This window comes from Corvus brachyrhynchos, unplaced genomic scaffold (genome assembly GCF_000691975.1).
Source record: "Corvus brachyrhynchos isolate BGI_N302 unplaced genomic scaffold, ASM69197v1 scaffold220, whole genome shotgun sequence".
NCBI classification, from domain to species: domain Eukaryota; kingdom Metazoa; phylum Chordata; class Aves; order Passeriformes; family Corvidae; genus Corvus; species Corvus brachyrhynchos.
The window spans coordinates 7,952,487-7,959,541 of record NW_008236209.1 but is presented as its reverse complement, the minus strand read 5'-3'; the positions used below and the strand labels follow the sequence as shown (position 1 = coordinate 7,959,541).

At 49.9% G+C, this 7,055-nt stretch overlaps 1 protein-coding gene across 1 annotated transcript in view; it reads right to left on the bottom strand.

Moving 5' to 3' along the window:
* RAP2C (RAP2C, member of RAS oncogene family) overlaps nt 1–922 on the bottom strand; it is an 11,006-nt gene extending 10,084 nt beyond the window's left edge. Inside the window, exon 1 of the mRNA XM_017743270.1 lies at nt 819–922. The gene's annotated coding sequence lies outside the window, so the exon portion shown is untranslated. The remainder of the gene's footprint in view (nt 1–818) is intronic.
* Nucleotides 923–7,055: the final 6,133 nt, after the last annotated feature.

Sequence of the window (7,055 nt, the reverse complement as noted above, 5' to 3'; positions counted from 1 at the left end):
CGTCCGGTGTCTTGCGTCACGGCACGCCCGAACTGCGCCCGGGGGGGGCAGGTTGGAATGTGACACCGAGGCACCCGCACTGTGATGGGGGACAGATTTGCGTCAGGCACCGAGGCACTGTCCCTACCCGGCCCCCCAATATGGCCGCCTTAACATGGCAGTCGCGCCCTTCAAGGGCGGTTCTGTGAGAGGCGTGTTGTCCCTCCACGAGCTCCTGCTCAGCACTCGATAGCTCGAACTCCTTAAACTCCTCTGAGCTCCCTGCCGGCAAGAGACCCGCGGGAGAGGGGACGCGGGCTGTGACACCGGTACCACGGTTCTTCATCCCTGGAAGCCCGCTGGGCTGGTGACAAAGAGGGTCACCAAGTTCATCAGAGGGATGGCACACCCATCCATTTATATGAGTAAATCCTGAGAGAATTGGGATTGTTCAGCCTGGAGATGAGAAAGCTTTGGGGTGACCTAACTGCCCCTTCCGGTGCCTGAAGGGAATTTACAGGAAAGACAGAGAGGGACTGTTTACAAATGTAGTGACAGGAAAGGGGGAATGGGTTCAGACTGAAAGAGGGCAGGTTAAGATTAGATATTAAGAAAAAAAATCTTTACTGTAAGAGTGGTGAGGCCCTGGCACAGGCTGCCCAGCAAAGCTGTGGCTGCCCCATCCCTGGAAGTGTCCAAGACCAGGCTGGACGGGGCTTGGAGCAACCTGGGATACTGGAAGGTGTCCCTGCCCATGGCAGGGGGGGGAAACGAGATCATCTTTAAGGTTCTTTCCAACCCAAACCACTCTGTGATTCTGTGAAAGTTGTTACCTCTACCTGCAAGATTTGTCCCGTGTCTTTTCACCTCCACAGCTGCCACAAGCCTCACTGCTCGGCTGCCACGCGCTTTCTTCCGTTTCCGTCGGAGCCCTCTCCATGGAAATCCTCCCAGAACCGGCACGAGTCTTCCCAGCTAAACTCCGGATGCTGCGCTTGGCGGCGTCGGGGCTCCCGCGGCGCGGCTGACAGCAGGTGTCAGCACAGCACCAGGGCCATTCCCGGCCGCTTCGGGAATTGGCCCCGGCGCTTCCCTCGTCAATGGAACTCCCGCGTTGTTAAGAGGAAGTAACTAAAAAGAATCAACGTCTCTTTTCTATCTAAAATAAAATCCCCCAGTCACTTCAGACCCAACTCGATGATTCCCACCCGTAGGGGAAGCTGCCCTCCAATAAAACCAAATTTGTTTCTGCTGCTCCCTGAGGCCTGCAGAATTTCAGCAGACACGTGTGAGATGCTGGATTTGTCCCTTTACCCTCTGCATCACCTGTTTGATTGCAAGTCCAAGGAAGACACAGCTGCCACGTTGTGTCCATCCTGGGCTTCCAGCAGCCCTAGAGAGGTGCCTGGTCCAGGCTGAAACCATCCAAAGGTACTGAGAAAGTGACTCTGCTTGTGGTTGTTTTCACAAACAGCCTTATTTTATTCGCTTTCTTTCCATAAAGAGAACATGTCCATTATGGGAAAAGGTCAGTGAGGACTTTTATCCTCCAGAACAAATCTTACTTAAGTTACACCAAATTTGATTCACTCTTCTTTATTACATGTAAGTAAAAAGCCCTCTCCTTCCTTTGCCGTTGCCTGCAGAATTGTGTTGTCAAGTGAATTGCTGGCAGGAGGCAGACGTGCTTGGATGGAAGATTTTCATGTGGCTGGTGAATCAGCTCAAAAACGTAAAAAAGGTGAGCATTAAAACAGGCTGCCTCCTACTTTAACCCCATTAGAAATCACGAGTTGTTGCAAAGTACCTTAAGGCACTCAGGGTGCTCAGGATAAAGGAAAGCCACAGCTGCTCCCAGAGGAGCTTCCCATCTAATTTTAACAATGACACAATGGTGACAGTGACAAACGGGGGGAGGGAGAAAAGGGGCAAGGGAGGATGAGGGTGACAATAATAAGATTACACGGTCACTTAGGTTCATTATGTGCATGGCTTTGTGGCACTGCTGATCCATATGTTTGTGATCGGTGGAGGAATGACTGCGGGAGAGGAAGGGAACAAAGCACAGCGGGAGAAAAGCCAAATGTATTTTTGTGCAATTGACTTTAACCAGCAATGCCTCACTCTTGGGCTGAGGGGAAGCCTAAGCAGGTGGACACAGAATTGGGAAACTGGATTTTTTTTCCCTCCTGCAGTATTGATTTGGATTCCCAAGATTTATTTCCCAACTCACAGCACTTTATACCTGGGCATAGATGTCTACAGCTGAAAAAAAGGCCGATCTCGAAGTGCACCAGGTTGTTCATTATCCTTAAGACAAGTCATTCCCTTCATTAACAGTTTGCACAGCTCTTTCACTGCCTTGTGCCTAACCACATATCCTGAGCCACAAAAATAGCTGGTGATGTAAAAGGTTTTGAAACTCTGGATGGGAAGAGCTGCTTCTGCCATAAATGGCCAAGTCCCGAGTCAGACATGCAGGGTACCTCCTGCCAATACCACCTCTGCCACTCCCTCGCTATCACCATCTCCTCCCGGTGAGGTGTGGCACAACCCAGGTCAAAGGCCTGATTTAATCTCTGCTGCCACTTTCTCCATATCATCTGCTACGGAGAAAGGAGCAAGGCTCAGCCCTCGGTGCTGCCTCGGGAGGGTTTGCCCTTTCTCAGCAAAACAATCTTCCCAAATGAACATCCGGGCAGGATTCGATTGCTGCCAGAGCAGCTCTGTGCTGTTGATGGACTCAGCTGCTCTATGCTCTGCCTGCAGCCAGCAACAATAAAGCAGGCTCTTATTAAATTAACCTGCTAAGACACAGATCCTGCAGGGATGTTCAGAGAACAAACAGATGGCACAAGCAAGGGCCAGGAATAATTGCAGTCCCCATCTCACCAATGTGAGAGATGAATCCTGCCTGTGCCCAGCAAGGAGGCAGGACTGGGAGCAGTACCCCGAGAGGTGACAGGAGCATCTCCAAGCCATGGATGGAGTGAGGAGTCTGGAACATGTCCTGTGGATGCCAGGGTGGGACTGCACTACCCCCCAGCAGCCAAAGCCTCCCCACTGCAGCCACAGTGTGGACGCTGCATGGCCACCACTGCCTCTTGTGGGCTGTCTCCACTGCCAGCATTGATTGGCTCTGATTCCCTGTGTCTGCCCAAGCTACAACCCAGGCTCTCCTCTTCCAGGAAGCCTGCAGCAGGCTGCTGAGCCAGGCCAGCAGGGATAGCCCAGATTTCACCTCAGTTACCGTCTAGCTGGGGGCATCATTTGCGTAAATACATGCAAAACCAGTCTAGGACCTAGTGTTATTTCTTCTTTGCCTCTTCCAGAGGTTTTGCTAATCCACTTATTGTGCCTTATGGTGTTCAGCATGGAAGCTGCAGAGTAGGGATCACCTCGGGGCTTGAATGGCTACTGGAGCACTGGGGGCTGCTCTCACATGCAGCTCGTTCAAAGAGGTCATGTCACACCAGTCACATAACTGCAATGACAGCTTTTGATCTCAGCCCCCTCAGGTTCCAGTGAAATGTGTCCTAGGGGTTGGATGTGTCCACCTGGCCCAGACTCCTAATTCTGGGGCTGTTTCAGAACCTGCAGAGATACTTTTCTTTTTTGCCAGCTTTTCCTGCCAATATAGAGATGACTCAGAGGCAAATCCTGAGGACCTTTCTCAGAAATTTCTGGTTTTCTGCCATCCCTCAGCTTTTAGCCATTACTTTAGTAGCAACAAAAAGGATGATGGTGCTTCAAAAGAGGTAAACAATGTTTTCCAAAGCAATTACCGATTCTGAAGCAGAAGTAGGGCTGCACTGAAATATAATTGATACAACAAGGGGGCTATTGGGATTTCTGGGAGGAGAAGCATCTCTCTTTGGCTCCCAGACATGGTACCAGATCACCAGCCATTTAGAAGAGCTTGGCCCAGGCACTGAGCAGCACCACAGTGGAAGATGTTGTTGTTACACCCTGCCACACTCATTGCCTGCAGCCCCTTGCCTCCCCACCAGCCCTCTCTCCTGGTTATCCCCTCTGATGCTGCATCTCTTGCCTACAGGATCAGCATCCAAGCGGATGTCTGGGTCTCTGCGTGGTGATGAGTCACCACTCTGTGTGAGCAAGCTAGTGGTGGTGAAGCCAGAAATGTGGTTTCCTGGGTCATTTATCTTTCTATTTTCTCCAGATGTTGAGCTCTCTTCTCGTTGCCCTTCACAGTCCGAGCTGCTGTAATCTTTTCTGCAGTGCCTGGGAAGCACCTCCGGCTATTGCTCACCAGGTCTGTGTTGGGCTCATGCCAAGCTGCAGCTCTGTGGCTCCCAAAAAGTGGCCTGTCCTCCACACACCCAACATGATGCCAGCACAGCACCCTCTCCTTGGGTACCAGCTTCCACGAATTTCTGCAAAGCTGTGGGGATGGGGCTGTTCTCAGATTTGCCTTTGTTAAATCACCAACACATGGGACAGCCTCTTCCTAGAAATACATATACGTACATATTTTAAAGTTTCTAGTCAATAGTAGAGTAAAACTGAAAATGCACCTCCTTAAGGCTAAAAAGCCAGAAGGCAACAGTGAATGCATAACCAAACCTGTTGCTTTAAACTCCAAATGAAAAGAAGATTAAACACTCTGTCAAGATATATTTTTAAGATTTGTAATGATGCCTTTTCCTGGTCTTAAAATCAAGACTCATACACGGTTAGAAGGGGAAAAGGGATTTTACCTTGGTATTTATTCTAAGGATCCTTAGGTGCACACGTCCAGGTCATATGCACTGAAATGCACCCTGCAAAATGCCCACCCCAAAAGAGCTGGTATATCATTATAGGTTTTACTAATTGGCATATCTATCAAAAATTCCCCAATGAGAGGCTCGAGTGAGCCCCCCTCCCCAAGGAACCCTCTCCTGGATGGTTCTGTCTTAGTTTACAGAATGTGTTCTGGAGAGGACCTTGGGGTCTGGGGCACACTGATCCCTAACTACGAAGTTTCTAAAAATGTTTAGGCTCTCAGCTTGACTAACAAGTCCAAGAACGTAGGCAAAAAGCACTAGGAATACAGAAGTTGTAAAAAAGGTATTGTCTTGGTTTGAAAGACAGGTGTCTGCTAAGGAAGGCAGGAGCCCCCCTTGGAATGGCAGATGCGACTCCCCTTACCTCCGAGTTATTATAATTTTGAAATCAAGGGGCTTTTAGGCAAAGATGTGGAAAATAGAAATAACAGTTCTTTACTATTATATATCCATACGTGTATAACCAGTCAAACAAACAACAATAACTATGGCAGTAACAGCAAACAATCACAAACCCAGTCCCAGCCTTCTCGGCTGTCCGGCCCTTTCCCCTTGGGTGCAGTTCCGGTCGCAGACAGCAGGGGCACTGGTGGCTCTCAGTGAGCAGGGCAGGTGCCATGGTTCCCCCGCGGCTGCAGGGGGCGCTCCGGAGCGAGCTCGGGGAACATGCGGCACTGGTGGCCTGGGATCCCGGGAAGGGATGGGACAAAAGCTTCACAAACCCCCGGGCAGCCAATCCCCAAGGCAGCGAAGGCTCAAAGCAAGGGCGGGGCAGGGCAGCCACGGCCCGGCTCCCAGCGGGGCAGGGAAGGCGGGCTTGGGATGCCAGGGTTTTTCTCCGGCAGAAGGAAAAGCAGTCGACGAAACAGCCTCTCTCTTTGTCCAAGCGCAGGAGACCGACTGCCTGCACACCCAGGTGAAACAAAAGAGTAGCCAGATGCGCCCCACCCCCATAGGCACCTCTTTTGTTTTCTTAGGTACCCAGCCATTTGTTCCCCTAGCAACATGTATGGGGGAAAATTCCTTTAACAGAAAAAAAAGCCCAGGAGAGCTCCTAAAACCCCAACAAGTATAACAGGGGTATAAAAGAAAAGGCAAAAATCTTCATGGCATCAATAAAAATAAAGCAATTTTAAACCTACAGAAAGGTTCACATTTGCTTTTAGAATTCCACGTGTTTTCCTTTTTTAATCATATTCCTGCAGCATTTGCAATTCAAATGCTACAGAAATGTGTAGCCTTGCTCATGAAATTTGCTGGCCAAATGAAGCAGCCAACAATTAATTAGAATGAACCCCCCTGCTTTACTCTCATTGGTGAGAACAAGAGAGAAAATGTAAACTTCAACACCAATGGGGTATTGAGAAAATACTTTTAATGTGATGTTGATTTTAAATAAGCAAAACCATTTCTTTCCTCCCTCTTTTTTAGTAAATTGCTTTTCACTTGACAATTTCCTCACAGCAAAGTGACAAGTATTATTCTGAAACATTAATTCCTCCATGCAGGCTCTGGTGCTGAGCTCATTAAAGCAGGCTGAGTCCCTGGGCGGCTGCTGCCAGGTTGTGTGGTGACCTGAGACCAGAACACCCACTGCCTTGTCCTGTCCCCAAGCCTGGGACAGGCAGTGTCACCAAGACAGCCAAGCACCTTGTTTTTGTGGCAGGACCTCAGTGCCTTCGGTGGGTGACATGGAGACATTTCTGTTGGAATACTGGTGGCCCTTTCCTGGAACATCACTCCTGGCTGGGATGGGAGTGGATGGCACAATACCTGAGTTCTAGCAGCACTCATGGAGTGTGGGAGATACACTTCCCAGGTGGTCAGTGCCGCTGTCACCAAATGCTGCAGGGTGGCATGTCCTACTCGATTTAGAATCATGGAATATCAAATCAGAATATCATAGACCATCTGCCTGGCATGGCCCTGATACCCATGCTGATAACACTCACTTTCCCTTCCATCTCTTTTCCCCAGCCACAGCTGAGGATGTGCAAACACATCAGCAGAGAGTGCTTGTGCCTGGCACTCGTCCCCAAATGGCCACATTGCACGTGCCTCTGATGAGGGTGGAGGCACATCTTGGATGAGATGCTTCCGGAGGAGATCAACCTGAGGCCAGAGGGAAAGGCTTTCCATAGCAGTGCAGTGGCAGAGCCATGGGCAATAGGAGCCAGGCAGAGCTTCTCCCCAGGCTGCCTTTGTCAACAGCCAACAAACTGTTTGCAGAGCAGAAACACGGCGAGCTCATTCTGAGACAGTTGATCAGCTTCCATGTCAAGGGAG